The sequence below is a fragment of the Callospermophilus lateralis genome, chromosome 19 (assembly GCF_048772815.1).
Source record: "Callospermophilus lateralis isolate mCalLat2 chromosome 19, mCalLat2.hap1, whole genome shotgun sequence".
NCBI lineage: Eukaryota > Metazoa > Chordata > Mammalia > Rodentia > Sciuridae > Callospermophilus > Callospermophilus lateralis.
The window spans coordinates 22,278,476-22,295,087 of record NC_135323.1 but is presented as its reverse complement, the minus strand read 5'-3'; the positions used below and the strand labels follow the sequence as shown (position 1 = coordinate 22,295,087).

General features: G+C 39.0%; 1 pseudogene; it reads right to left on the bottom strand.

Moving 5' to 3' along the window:
- Positions 1–6,408: 6,408 nt before the first annotated feature.
- Positions 6,409–6,847, bottom strand: LOC143638331 (RING finger protein 11 pseudogene; annotated as a pseudogene).
- Positions 6,848–16,612: the final 9,765 nt, after the last annotated feature.

The window sequence follows — 16,612 nt, the reverse complement described above, 5'->3', positions numbered from 1 at the left end:
AGTTTTCTTTCTTTGATGTGTGCACATATGATTTTGGTATGAAGATGATACTGGCTTTCTAGGGTGAATTTGGAAGTGCTCCATCCTTTCCTATTTCCTATGGAACAAGCTGAGGAGTTTTAGCATTAGATCTTCTTTATTTATTACTATTATTCTTTACTCTGCAGCATGATTTTTCTTTATTATGTTTTTCAGCTGTAGCTCTTCCATTCAGAAACGGGAGACCATGTTTTCATTAAGTCTGTTTTTCCAAATAACCCAATCGATAAATGGGCAAAGGAACTGAGCAGACCCTTCTCAAAGGAAGAAATATGAATGATCAACAAATCTATGAAAAAATGTTCACCATCTCTAGCAATTAGAGAAATGCAAATTAAAACTACACTGAGATTCCATCTCACTCCAGTCAGAATGGCAATTACCAAGGAACAATAAGTGTTGGCAAGGATTTTGGTAAAAGGTTCATTCGTACATTGATGGTGGGACTGCAAATTGGTGCAACCACTCTGGAAAGTAGTATGGAGATTCCTCAGAAAACTAGGATTGGAACCACCATTTGACGCAGCTATCTCACTCCTCAGCATATATCCAAAAGTTTTAAAATCAGCATATTCTAGTGATGTGGCCACATCAATGTTTATAGTAGTTTAGTTTACAATAGCCAAGTTATGGAGCCAACCTAGGTGCCCTTCAACAGATGAATGGATAAAGAAAATCAGTATATATGTGTATGTGTATATATATATATATATATATATATATACACACACACACGCGCGCGCGCGCATACACACACACACGCATACACACATACACACACACATACACACACACACACACACACACACAATGGAATGGAATATTACTCATCCATAAAGAAGAATGACTTAAGACATTTTCCAGTAAATGGACAAAAACTATCATGCTAAGTGAAATAAGCCAGTTCAAAAAAACCAAAGGTCCAATGGTTTTGCTGATATATGGAAGCTAACCTAGAGTAAAGAGGGATGGAGAATAGATATTCAGTAGCTTAGACAAAGGGGAATGAAGGGAAAGGATGGGGGATGGGTAAAGGAAAGACAGTGGAATGAATCTGAAATAATTTTTCTATGTACCTATAAGAATATATGAATCTCACCATCATGTACATCTGCAAGAATGAGGTTGAATTAGAATAAGATATATTCCATGCTTATATAATTATATCAGAATGGATTCTGTGTTATGTATAACTAAAAAGAACAAATAAAAATGTTTGTTTTCCCCTCTGCTTTCCCCAGCTTAGGAGTAGGTTGAAAACGTCTTAATTTGTATAAGTTGTTATGAATTTAAATCTTAATTTATCTTACTTAACTTACTTAATTTATCTTACTTAATTTTAAGTGTTAATAAAGCATTCAAATTGTAGATTGTATATGACTTCTAAAAATAAAATGCACTTTTATTCTGCATACATATTATCAAAGCAATCTTTTTCTATTTGGGAAATTTCTATTTTTTTCTATTGAAAAAATCTATTAATATTTCCAATGTTGAGATAGTTGGGTGCCACTTAGTGTTCAATTTCAATAACTACTAACTTTAAAAATTCAAAATTGATCTTACAATGCAGGTTCTAAAAACTACATTTTGGAAATGCCCCCCCCCCCCCGGAGTTTATGATGTCAAAATAAGACTGAGAAAAGAAATCATGTGGGATCAAAGTCAGTGTAAAAGTAACCACATGCTACTTCAATGTGAAGAACAGCCCTATTGCTTTTGACTTCACATGCAGATTTTTGCCTCCTTCAAACTGCATCAAAAATTTTAGGGAACATGTAGGTAACTGGAATATACAGAAAGACTCTGCATAGTAAGAAGTGGGCTTAATTAACCACAGCCCACACTGAGTAGAAGGAGGCAGTTCATTCAGAACATCCATGTCTTTACTGCCGGTGGTCAAAGTAGGAAAGACATAATGTGTGTGTGTGTGTGTGTGTGTGTGTGTGTGTGTGTGTGTGTTTAAATAGATGTGCTCTTCTATCTAGAAGCTCCATTACATCAATAGAATAAAGTGGGCTTAATGGTTTACTTCAGACAACTCAGTAGTGTCAATGTTTAAGGAAACAAGTACCTTAGAAACAAGCCAGCAGGCAGGTAGTGCACACACTGGAATCCTGGACCAAGGGGAGATCATGTCCCAGGTGGGACAGTGGGAGATGGTGGAAGACTTACTTCATTGACCTATTCAAAACAGTGTGCAAATTAAAACTTGCAAATCATTTCTGGAATTGGCTATAGTTAACTGAAACCTCAGATATTGAAACCATGGGTAAGGGGGATTACCAAAGTCAAGTGGTTGAAAGACAAAAAGGGAATCTCAAAAGCAGGAATAGAAAAGAATTCATCACACACCAGACAGCCTCCAATATTTGTGATTTCTGTTCAGAATTCATGAAAGCTCCATCTTTTCAGGCAGTGAGATGACATTTAAATTGCTTAGAGGAAAAAAAAAACTTGATATCAACTCAAAATTTTATACCTGACAAAACTGTCCTTCAAAAGTAAAGGAGAAATTTGTACACTCTAGCCCCACACATGTGTCCCAGCTGTGTATAAGAGATTTTCTTTAGATCCATAAACACTAATAAGTTGAGAAAGGAAAATACTACATAAAAATAGCAACCAAAAGACACATGGAATGGCCAAGAAAATATCAGATAAAAACCATTTCATGATGAAAAGGGTACCATATGTCAAGACCATGGCCAATCTGCTAAGATGATGTAAAAACTACAAGTACCAAAGTAAATAAACAAACAAATAAAATTCTGAAGACACTTATAATAGGTAAAAAGACTAAGTTGGTAATCAAAGACACAATAAGACATTTAGATAAGAAGAAGTGAAATTCTGTTAGCTCATAATATGGCTTTTTGTGCAGAGTGCACACAATTTTAAGCAAGCTACAAAAGAACCATTAGATAAAACAATACAGCATGATTGAAGGATACAAAACCAACATACAAAATCAGTCCATTTCCTGGACATTAGCCATGAATATTTGGAAGTGAATTAGGGAGACTACTCTATGCATGGCAATATCAAAAATTAAATACTTAGTAATAAGCAAGTATGAGCCTACCACACTGAAAATCCTCACCAGAAGAAAACATGCCTGTAATCCCAGCAGTTTGAGAGGCTGAGGTAGGAGAATTCAATGCCAGCCTCAGCAAAAAGTGAGGTGCTAAGCAACTCAGTGAGATCCTATCTCTAAATAAAATACAAAATAGGGATGGGGATGTGGCTCAGTGATTGAGTGCCCCTGAGTTCAATCCCTCATAACCCCCCCACCAAAAAAAATCTTGTCCATATTCATGGACAAAATGATTTTATGTGGTTAAGTGAAAAACCCCATGCTTACCCATGCATCAATGCAAACCTTACCAAAATCCCCACCATTAGTCTTTGCAAATATTCAGTGATTCTAAAATTCATATGGAAGTTAAGGACCCTGAGCAGCCAATACAATCTTTAAAATGAGCAGAAATAGGAGACTCATATTTTCCAATTTCAAAACAGCACAAAGTTTCACTTATCAGTGAAGCTGGACCCCTCCAGCCCTAGGTGAAACCAACTCATAAGAGACAAAACACCCTGACACAAGACCTAATCTCTGGAAACCCACAAAAAAAAGAGAAAATGTCCTGACATTTGGTGGAGCTTGGGGTCTCCTTAACATGTCTCCATAAGCACAGGAAACAAGAAGCAGACTGACAGGCTGACCTCAAACACTGAGGCTATCACACAGCAAGAAAACAACCCAGAGTGAAGACAATCTCGCCAGCGACTGATTTGATATGGTGAGTAACCACATGAATAACTCAGAAAAGCAACCTAGGTAAAAGGTGGGCATGCTGAGCAGACACTTCTCAGAATAAACACAAATGGCCAATGAGTATATAAAAATGCTCAGTAAATTAGCTATACTATATATTTTCAAGGAAATGCAGATCAAAACTACAATGAGATATCATATTAGCCTAGTTAGAGTGCCAATTTTCTAAAAAACAAAAAATAACAAATGATGTTGTAAATGTGAGGAAAAAGTAATTCATATACTGTTGGTGGGCATTTGAATTCTTGCATCTACTATAGAACCGGTGAGGAAGGTCCTCATAAAACCAAAACTAGCTGGGCAGGGCTGCCCATAGCTGTAATCCCAGCCACTGCTGAGGCAGGAGTGAGTTCAAGGCCAGTGTGGGCAAGTTAGCCAGGCCCTGTCTCAAATAAACAAACAAACAAACACCAAACACCAACATAAAAACAAAAACTGGACTGGAAGACCAGGCATGGTGGTGCATGCCTGTAAACCCAGTGATCTGGGAGGCTGAGGCAGCAGGTTGGCAAATTTGAGACCAGCCTGGGATACTTGGTGAGACTCTGTCTCAAATGTTTTTAAAGAAGGGGGCTGAGGCTATCGCTCAGGGGTAGAGTGCTTGCTTAGCAGGTGCAAGGCCTCTGGTTTAATCCTCAGTACCTCAGATATAGTAAAAATAGAGCTACCTTATGATCTCACAAGTGCTAAGACATGGAAACAACTTGGGTGCCAATGACATGTGACAGGATAAATACAGATAGATAAAAATGCATATATAATTAAATCCTGTCACTGGCAGCGAGTTGGATGAAATTAGGGCACAGTATGTTAAACTGGAATAATTTATAACCAGGACAGTGCATGTTCTCTTATGGGTGGATGCTGAGGCAGCAACCTACATGTGGGAGGGCAAAAACTGATTTTTCTTCCAGTTTTTCTCAAATTAATTTGAGTGTTTCCATCATGGTGCTCATAAGAAAATCAAACAACATATGGCTACTACAGTTGAATGTCAAATTAAGTACTTAAGACATACTAAATTCTTTTATAATACAATTATGAAGAATTTTTAAGGAACTTATGTTTTATATGTAGAAAAGTGTTAGAGTCAAATATTCAACTCAACAAAAATAAGAAACATTTTTGATTCCTTTGTTGGTATAGACTGATTCTCCTTTTGCTAATGAATGTTTTTTAGCTGTAATATCACTGAGCTGAACAAATAAATCACCTTGAGTACATAAGAAAAAAATAAACACATGCTAAATTGATAATCATTACTACTACATCTTTACTAGGCCACCTCTACCTCTAACATTTCAGAAGCTTAGAGATTTAAGCAAGAAAAATTAAAGGACAAATTTCTTTTTTTGAGATCACAACTATGAAGTCGTGTGGTTATAAAATTCTGCATTTGTGTGCAAAACATGAATCACATTTACTTTTAGTCTCCCTACTTATTCTTGACAATCACCTAGCAGGACTTAACAGATACCTTTCAAAGAAATAGAGACTGATATGTTTATATAACTTCAATAACCTCATCACTACAGTAATGAGAGATGCCGTATCCTTTTGCTATGTTTCAAGACAACAGGGAAGGAGATCACAAGAAAGAGAAATCAAAATTATTACAAACTGAGAAACTACTTCTTATTAAGTTTTACCATGGTGCCACCTTCATTTTTACATAAGCATGGTGGCATAATTCAAGTCAATAAGTCAGAAATCTTAATATTTAAAATTGACCTTGACTTTCATTTATCACCTTATTAACCAAAAGAATTAGATAAAAATACATAGGAAAGGGTAATATTAAACCCACTTTGCTGAGTTGATTTATTGACACACCAACCCATTTTTATATAGAAAAGGGATAGTGCATCTCAGTTTGCTTACAAACTAGGAGATCACTTAAAATTCTGCATTTCCTAACTGCAAACAGAATATAGCACTTACAACAGGTTATAAATAAACTGTTTTTCAAGCATAGAGCCAGCCCAAATGATAATGAACTATTTAAAAAGACCTAAGGCAAGGAATTCCATTTCCAACAGAAAAAAAGAACTGTGCAAACAAGCTTAAAACTACTCTTTTTTGTGCCAGTGTTATAAAATGTAGCTTTTAATAAAACCTTGACCCAAATGCCATTAATTTCAGAAAGGAATTTGGTGGAGAAAAGAAAGTGATTTCATTTAGGAAAAATAACCTCTATATTTTTCCTAATCTTCAACACATACAATTTAAACATATACAGTTGCTTTAACACTTTACACAATTCCTATGTACTAGAGCAATAACAAGGTCTAAATACAATTATATTTTTAAACACCGGGTCAAGGCTTTACATAAAAATACCATCCTACTGCCCGCCCCCCAGTTTCTAAAATATCACATATTTTCATCAACATCTGCAGCCATCCAGCAATTTTTAGGAAAATTTTTGTGCATGATCTTAATTCCTAATCCCTAGCTCTTTGGGCTCAGTGATGAAAGATCAAAACCACCAAAAATGATGGTTCACTTGAAGTCAGAGGAGAGACCCTGGCTCAATTAGTCTCATAGGATGAAAGCAGTGCTGCATCAACTGTCTCCATGCAGGAGGGGCACGTGGAGGAGCTCATCAACCAGTCACCTGAGCAGCCCAGGTGACAGATGTGCATGCAAGGCAGAAATCGAATTGGGGCCCCATAAACAAGAGTCCGTCATACAGATCATACATTCCCGAGCTTTTGTCCTGACCCATCTCTGCCAGGGTCATAAGCTCCCTTAGGCAGGTGCTGTATAAGGCCTATTCTTTGAGCTGTCCTAATTCGTTCCTCTTTGGAGTTGCTGGCGGAGTTGGTTGTTGGAGGATACACTGGAACTGGAACTTGTTCCCGATGCAGCGACTCCTGATCCCGCTCTGTCCCCTCGCCAAAGCTGGCGCGGTCCACTGTGAAGCAGGGAAATGTCATCCGACGCCGGGGGTTTGAGGCAGTTCCCCATCTTATGGGGCTGGGGCGTGTGATCTGCGGGGGAGGAAGAAAGCTATGATGGGGTCGTTCGCAGGCTCCGAGGTCAGCCTCTGTCCTGGAGGTGGGGTCGCGGGCAGGCTGGGGCTCAGGCACTGCTCCCCCGACCTGGCTGCCCTGCAAAGCTCCTGCCAACCCCCCCAGGGATTCCAGGCTGGGCCGAGGCCCGCTGAGGTCACCGTGGTGGCCTCCTTGGACAGGGCTGGGGCGGGGAGACTGCCCCGGTAGGCGGTGGCAGCCTGGAGCTGCTGAGCTTAGTCCAGGTCAGGAGGGGCGTGGCCCTCAGGCTGCCTCAGCTGCTGCTGCCCCAACCAGTGCCTGAGCCTGGCCTCATCCTGCTTGCCTCAGCACAGCAGCCAGACCAATGCGTCTGGGGACCTGCCTTGGGGTTACTTTTATATTACTATGTCTTTCCTAAAGCTGCCCAATTTCCCACTGACTACACAAAGCAGAAATGAAAAAAAAAAAAAAAGATACTTTTGGGAATAATATTCTCCAAATATTTTGAAGTTTAATTACATTGTGTAAAAGGACCAATAGAGTTGGTATTGCATTACTGTGGGGTTCCTCACACTAAAATACTCAGGGTCACTTCAGGGGAACTGGGCTGCATGAAATAACTACACAAGAGACAGAGGTACCTTTTTCTTTGGGGGTCCTGTGATGGCTTCTCTGACCTTAAGAGTCTGCAGAAAGAGAGAGCAAGCGCTTGCTGAATCCTTTTATTGAGGAGAAGCCATTCAAATGAGGCAAGGGGTCAGGTTTCAGGGGTTGAGTCTAGCTTCATGATGTCTGCAGTCAGCAGGTTGACTGACATCTAGGAAGCCCACAACCAAGGGCAGAGCAGAGTAAGAGAGGGGGACACACAAAGGACATTTCCATGGAACATTCTATCCCAAACAGGGCAAAGGGGTAGTATCACAAGGAACAGGCTAGAGTAGCTCAATCTATGGGGCGACTTGCTTACATCTGAAGGCATGTCCTCAAACTTCCGTGACCAGGGCAATGTCCAGGTCACCACAACATGTAGTGCTGGTCAGAGCCTTTCCACTCCAGGAAGGAGAATGAGAAATCATTCAGACTGGCTCCCTACACACTACTTATCTAATAGTATTTTTTTTACTATTTCCTAAAAATTTAAATAGCTTAATATCTATGGTAGAATAATATGTGAATCAATAAATGACAGTGTGAATACATTAAGAAAAAAATCACTTTTTTCATTTTTTATTTGTACTTTTTAGTTATGTATGACAATAGAATATATTTGACATATCATACACACATGAAGTATAACTTCCTATTTTTGTGGTGGTGCATGACATGGAGTTACACTGGTCATGTACTCATAGATGAACAAAGGAAAGTATGTCCCATTTATGCTGCTATCTTTCCCATTCCCATTTCCCCTCCTTTTTCCTTACTCTGCCTGTGCAATCTGGTGAGCCTCCCCCCGTCGAGCCTATTGTGAGTGAGCAACCCCATATCAGAGAAGATATTTGGCTTTAGATGTTTTGGGATTGGCTTATTTCATTCAGCAAGAAACACTCACTTTGATTTGGTACCAAAATTCATGAACAATGTAAATGAAGTAGTTCCTAATCCACTGTAAAATTGCTGGAAAATACAGATAAAACTACTCAGGAATAAGTCTTTTTTTCCCCTGATATAATGATCTTTGTGAGAATTCTGTTTTCTTGTGATTTCAAGAGCCAGGGTATTTAGTAGTTTTGGATTTAAAATAAAATTATAGCCTTTCATATGAGCTATCTGCATCATAATCTGATGTCTGTGAAGATCAATTCCACCATATCAACTAATGATGTCCAAAAATTGTTAAGCAAATGTCAAAGGTAATGCTACACTTCCTGTGATTACAGAACATCTCTATATCCAGTACACACACACACACACACACACACAGACAGGAGGTGCAGAGAAATGATCACCTCCCAATCTCCAGCCCTCACACACACACTCAGACACGGGGTGCAGAGAAAGGTTCACCTCTCCATCTCCAGTCCTCTCATACACCCAGACAGGAGGTGCAGAGAAAGGATCACCTCCCCAACTCCAGTCCTCACTCACACATCCAGACAGGAGGCGCAGAGAAAGGCTCACCTCTCCATTTCCAGTCCTCTCATACATCCCAACAGGAGGTGCCCAGAAAGGCTCACCTCTCCATCTCTAATCCTCACACACACATTCAGACAGGGGGTGCAGGAAAAGGCTTGGTCTACATTTCATTTTTTTTTTTTAAAGAGAGAGTGAGAGAGGGAGGGAGAGAAAGTTTTTTTTTAATATTTATTTTTTAGTTCTCGGCGGACACCACATCTTTGTTTGTATGTGGTGCTGAGGATCGAACCCGGGCGGCACGCATGCCAAGCGAGCACGCTACCGCTTGAGCCACATCCCCAGCCCCATTTCATATTTCTTAAGCCTTTTCTCCACGTAAATATTTTTATCTTTCCTAAGGTGTATATCATGGAGAGGTCTTTCCACACTCATGACATATATAAGGTTTCAATATTCTATGGATTTCCTGATTTTGAAGAAAGTTTGAAATTTGAATAAAGGCTTTGATATATCACTTGCATCCTAATGTTTACTTCCAGTATGAATTTTCCAGTGTTTAGTCAATTTTGAGCTATTTCTAAAGGTTTTGCCACCTTCTTTACATTCACAGAGTCTCTCTCCAGTATGAATCCTCTATTGCTGGGTCAACATTAAACTTCTGTTAAAGTTTTTTTCCACAATGTTCACAATGTATTTTCACAATGTTTGTAAGGCTTCTCTCCAGTATGGGTTCTCTGATGTGCAATGAGATTGAAGCTTTAATTAAAAGCCTTGTCACATTATTTACACTTGTAGGGCTTCTCTGCAGTATGAGTTCTCTGGTGTTGAGCAAGGTCTGCAGTTTGATGAAAGGTGTTGCCACATTCTTCACATTTTCAGAGTTTCTCATGGCTATGGTATCTCTCTGGTGTGTAGAAAGGCATAAGCGAGTCCTAAAGCTGTTGCCATGTTTTTCACGTTTGAAGGGCTTCTCTCCAGTACAAACTCTCTTATACTGAGGAAGGGATGCATTTAGAGTCAAAGCCTTGCTATTCTTGATGTTCGTAGGGCTTCTCTCCAGTATGAGTTCTCTTGAGCTGAGTAAGATGTGAGATTTGAATAAAAGTTGTGCCACATTCATTACAAATGTAGGGTTTTTCAAGGGTATGACACCTTTGGTGTGTAGAAAGTGCATGAAAATGTTAAGAAAAGGAAAGTCACCCTGTGGGGGCAGCACTGAATCGAGTGTGGGGCATTTCATACTGCTGTCATAAGGAGTTGACTTATTCTTTATGTTCTATAGCAAGATAAACATTCCAAAATGAATAAATGTAAATGAAAAAATCATGCACATTTACATAAGGTTGAATTTGAAAGGTTTTACCAGGACTTTCTGAGGCTTCTAGGAATGGACACAGTCCCATAGGTCCCTCTGATGTTTTAGCCAGTGATGCTTTGCTCAGGAAGATCACAGAATCTCACCCACAGAAATGCTGATGCTTAAAATAAAGGTCCATTGACAACTAAAAAAAAAAAAAAAAAAAAAAAAGAAAAAAAATGCTGATGCTTTTAGGAGACTTTGATCATGGTCTTTGGAGGGTTGATGTTGGCTCTGAAGGCCAAACTTCAGATGGAGCCTGAGACTTCAGAAAACAGCTGGAGAACCTGTGTCCTGGTACTCTGATCTCCTGCGTAGACTTTTCACTCTCTTAATAAAAACTAATCTCATGCTCCAGGATCATTCTTGGACCTGTCTACCACACAGGGACTGCAGGGTTTATACAGAAGCTGTGACATTTCCTGAGAATGCTGCATTTCCAATGGGCTTGGCAAACAGACAAAAACAAAGCCACTGCAGGGCATCTCTCTGTATGACATCCTGATGTGATAATGTGGGGATCCCAGCAGGTGAGAGTCAGGCTGTGATGGGGTTTTGGGGCAAGGGCTCCTTTATTACCTCTGTCCCTGATGAATCTAGGCATTGTAAAGTATGGGTTTACCACACAGAGCATCAGAAGATGGAATCAGTGCCTCTGAGTCCAGCTTAAGTACAACCACAGGGAACTCAGATTCCTCAGAATCTGAGTAAAAGCCTCTAGCTCCTTTTTTTACATCACAGAGGCAAAGAATCCCACAGAATTCTTAAGGGTCTTGCGGGGGAACAAGATGGGCAGCTGCCATAGGCAGCTTAACTGGTGCAACCACTGTCCCAGCCCAACATTGCTCTACAAAGGTCTCCCAATTTCCTCACAGGGGATCAGGCAGACCCTGAGCGATGGCCTTATGTTCTTCATAGCTCCTGGTTTCGTTTTCCACTTCCCGGATTTTGGCTTCTTGCTTACCCTTTTCCTCCATGACTCAGTGTCTGTCATTCAGTGATTTCATGTTTACTATAGTCACCCCAACTTTTTACCTAGGTGTTTTATATAGAAGATCCAGAAAAATTTGGGAATGGTGGTGCCTGCCTGTAATCCAAGTGACTCAGGAAAACTAAGGCAGGAGGACCTCAAGGTTGAGGCCAACCTCCAAAACTTAGTGAGATTCTGCCTCTAAATACAGAACTAAGTTTAGTCCCACAAACCCCCTTTGTCTGTGATGCACAATATACAGCAAAAACTGAGCTTAACCTAGGTTGCAATTAGGGGAAAGAAAGACATGCAGAAAGACATGCTTTCCTTGTGAATGTTGGGGGTAGAATTTTAAATTTGGGAAAGAGAACCATATATTTTCCACCTTTTAAAAATCCTTATTCTAGAAGCAGTCAAAATGATATTTACTCTTTTGTGGGAAATATAAATTCATTCAACAAAGATCTAATCAAGATGTACGGAACAAGAGAAAAAAAAGATAAAATTAGACAACATGTTTTAGTATATTTGATGATTAAAGATACAAAAATTTCAGAATGCAAACAATCCTGAAAACAATAGGTGAGGGGCAGGGATGTGGCTCAAGTGGTAACACGCTTGCCTGGTGTGAGTGAGGCACTGGGTTCAATTCTCAGTACCCATAAAAATGAAATAAAGATATTGTGTTCACCTAAAACTGAAAAATAAATATTAAAAAAAAATAGGTGAACTGATATAGTTCAAGGGACATACAGTGCAGCTAGATTCAGCTCCATGGGTATGCACGCATCACTGAAGTAAGGTGACTTTATTTCTTCAGGGTAAATACTGAGGAGTGGTAGAGCTGGGTCTATCACACCTGGGTTCCATGCCTAGTTTTTTGAGGAGCGTCCATATTTATTTCCGTAGTTGTTGTTCTAATTTACAGCCCCACCAACAGTGTAAAAGTTCTCCTTTCCCCCATATTCTCTCCAGCATCTGTTATTATTTGTATTCTTTTCAAATCTATCAATTCTTTTTTATAGCTTTATTTTCTTTATTTATCTTTATGTGATGCTGAGGATTGAATCCAGCATCTAACACATGCTAGGCAAGTGCTCTACCACTGAGCCACAACCCCAGTACCATTATTTGTATTCTTTTTTTTTAATATTTATTTTTAAGTTGTAGTTGGACTCAATATTTTTATTTATTTTTATGTGGTGCTGAGGATCGAACCCAGGGCCTTGCATGTGCTAGGCAAGCGCTCTACTGCTGAGCCACAAACTCAGCCCTCACTATTTGTATTCTTGATCGCTGTCATTCTGTCTGTCATGAGATGAAATCTCAGTACAGTTTTGATTTGCATTTTCCTAACTGCTAAGAATGTTCAATGTTTTTTCATGTATTTTTTTTTTTTTGGCCATTTGTATTTCTTCTTTTGAGAAGTGTGTTTAGTTCATTTGTCCATTTCTTAACTGGGTTATATGTTAAGTTTTTGGAGTTGTTTATATATTCTGTTTTTTAATCAGAAGAGTAGCTAGCAGAGATTTCCCTACCATTCCATGTATTGTCTCTCCACATTCCTAATTGTGGTTTTGTCTCTTTTATTCTGTACTATTGATCTACATGTCCGTTTTTTATGCCAGTATCATTCAGTTTTGTTACTATAGCTCTGTAGTATATCTTGAAATCAGGAATTATGATTCCTCCAGCACTGCTTTTTTGGCTCAGAATTGCTTTTGCTATACAGTTGCTGGCAGAGTCCCTTACAGAGAAAGAATGAGGAGTTGACTACTACCAGGTGCTCAATGATCAAATTTGTGGGACTTAACTTGCACCCAGAGAAGCAAAGGAAGAGATAACAAAGAGAAGCAATTCCTCAAGATTCCAATCATAGTGCTTGGTAAGACCATTCCCAATGCCAAATTCCTAGTGGACTAGTTATTTATCTACCAAACCAAAGGGTCCTATGAGGGAAAATGAGATATGCGCTACCTTACTACTAGTTCCTAGACATATTTACTTACAGATTTGTTTAATAGGTTTTAAACATTAGAAGGAACTCCATTTAAAGTAGACTTGCAATGTACTTAACACTCCTATAAAGAACATGCATGTGGTTATTTCTTCATTCTTCATGAGTCTATGAGACAGTGTTGCCATCACAGAGATAAGGGGAAGTTAAGCTAAGAGAGACTGGTTTTTTTAAATTCACATACTGGGAGGTTGAGTGGAGACTGGATCCTGTGTGGGCTGGTGTAATAGTGGGCACTTAAAACCATGCTCTACCATCAAATCCAATGAACCAATAATCCAGTTGATATTTAGCTTTGACTTTACTATTACAATCCTGTACATTGATGAATTCAGTGTTGCAATTTTGAGTTTAAAGAGTTTCTATTGACATGTGTGAAAGTATTCCATAGACCAACATCAAATGTGACTAACACAAGTGTTGACAAAATGCATAAGCAGTGACTGTGGTATGAAGTTAGAAGAAACTGCCTAGGACCATGCTGGATTTAGTGAACACAAAACTGGCTACAAGTCTGGATGCACACATTGAGTCTGTCTAGATAATCCGGGATGATCCTCCTGTTTTAAGGTCACATGATTAGTAACCTTTGTTATATCAACAGAGTGTTTTTTTTTTTGCATGCCACCTGCCACAGGAATTATTGAATGATTTAATTTCATATACTGAACTATGGGTCACAAAACACTAGTACATAATAAAATAGTGTAGGGTGGACACTAATCAGCACCATTTTAGTTCATGTATTAAAAAAGACATTAGTTAAGTAAAACAGTTGTCAATGAAGTGAAATTACTGAATGACATTAGTGGTATAACTATCAACAATAAAATGCGTGAGGCCTGGAATCTTGCATGTTACAAGCTGAAATGGCAGATTTGGTTGAGAGTAGTTTTTAACTAAGAGGAAAGAACAATACAACACCACTTGAGGCTGACAGCTGCTATCTGAAATCCACTACTGTATGCTCACCTTTCCATAAATGCTACCTCCCCAGTTCAAGACTGAAAATAGTCTCACCATAATCATCAAGCTCTTATGCTTTCAGACAGAACTTCTCCCTCCATTTAGCACCTCATGTATGTGTGTGAGAATAAATTCTCATCCAGCAGTTGTCACCAGGATTCAATGATTCTTCATAGAACTGGACAGTTATTAGAGATCCACACCACTTATTATCTAGTTGCCCTTACAACTCTGTCATTTGTGCAAAGTGGGCTGAACATTGAATGGAATACAATTTAGTTCTTCAGACACCTTGAAACTCACTCAGACTGCATGATCATCCGTTTTAGACACAACAATCATTACCCCGAGGATGGCACCAAGTTATATTAGGTGCTGTCAGGGAAAGGTGGGCAGGATTACACCCTCATCTCTCTTATGGGCTCACCTAAAAATGCCTGAGGGAAGTTCCTCCTGTCTCAATGGCTTTGGCTCTGGACCAGTATCAAATCCAGAAAAATCCCATTTCCTACAAAACCACACACCCAGGCTCCTGCCTGAAATGCAAAATGTCTTTCAGAGTCCGCACCTGATGTATGAAATATGAAATGTTCACCTGATTCCAACCTGTGGTCTGGGCAATGGTCCCACAGGCACACTGTGGGAAGGAGGCAGCCACAGCACCAGATATACCAGCACTGTGGGATCCTCATCCTTCCTCAGAGGGGGAAATTACACTCCAGGAATGTACAGTACATCAAAATATATTCTACTATCATTCATATCTCAAAAGAACAAATGAAAAAATAAAAAAGCAACCCAAATAACAAAACAATTGCTGTTGTCCCTGCCATGGAAATGAGTGGGAAGTTGATATTATATCTGAAAACCTTTTTCCAATGTGGTAATCACCTATATTCATTAGCTCCTAGATCACATGTCCAAGGAGACTCTGGAGTATTTGGGATGATCTTACTAATCCTGGATCTCTGGAGGTAGACAGGGTGTCCAAGAGGAAAGAGAGAACACTGAGTCCTGACCTCTGAGGTGACAGCAGCAAAACATGTTTGTCAAAAGATTGTTTCTCAAAAAAGTCTTTCCTACTTAAATTTCTTTCTAATCTTGAGACTACTTTTTTTTTTTACAATTTCCAATAAATTTTTAAAAAACTTTATTTTTGTAGTTGTATATGGACAGAATGCCTTTATTTTATGTTTATTTTTATGTGGTGCTAAGGATTGAATCCAGTGCCTCTCACATGCTAGGCAAGTATTCTGCTGCTGAGTTACAACCCCAGCCCATTTTTAATGATTTTTATTGGTTGTTTTAGTTATACATAACAATAGGATTCATTTTACATAATTATAAAAGCTGGAATGTAACTTGTTCAAATTCAGTCCCCAGGACTTCTCCTTACTCTCCCTCCTCCATCCCTCTGTTCCTTTCCCTCTACTTGCATAGTTCTTCTGAGCTTTACATTGCATGTTAGATGCAGAGCATGGGATTTTACACATAGAACTTAAAAAGGGTCTCAAAAGAAAGGCAAAGAAGGGCTGGGACTGTGGCTCAGTGGTGTAGCACTCATGTAGCACATGCGAGGTCTTGGGTTTGATCCTGAGCACCACATAAAAATAAATAAATAAAATAAAGGTATTGTGTCCAACTACTTCTAAAAAATAAATGTTAAAAAAAATAAATGCAAGGAAAACATGTGATGCCAACAGAAAGCATTGGAAGTCTTGGGATTCACACAACTCAATGAAAGTTCATGTGAAAATTTTGGGGAAAAGATAGAGTTCACACACATGTAGAATGTTAAAATATGAAATGTATGTAAACATAAAGTGTACTATAATCGATATACAGTGTATCAATTTCTCACATAAAACTTTTGTAAGTGGTAAATTGCAAGCTTGACAATTTTTAAATGTTTTCATGGCAAATTTCACTGGTCTCATAAATGTTGCAGTTGGATGTTCATCCCTGGTTCTACTCCTGTGGTTTTTACATCACATGCAAAAAAAACCACTCTGCTGATATAACAAAGGTTATGAATCATGTGACCTTAAAACAGGAGGATCACCCTGGATTATCTAGACAGACCCAATGTGCATTTTAATCAGAAAAAAGAGCCATGATAGAAGAGGAAGTTAGGACATGGCAGCATGATTTTGTGTCGTTGTGAGAACTCTGAGAATGAATTCTGAACACCTGAATGGTCCTGGCACCAGATTCCTCCTAGAGCCCCAAGAACAGTTCTCACACCTGTGACACCTTGATTTTGGTCTCGTGGGAAAAGACTGAGCCTGCTGGACTTCTGATGTATGAACTGTAAAAAAGTAAGAGTGTTATTTTATGCCACTTGTTATGCTGT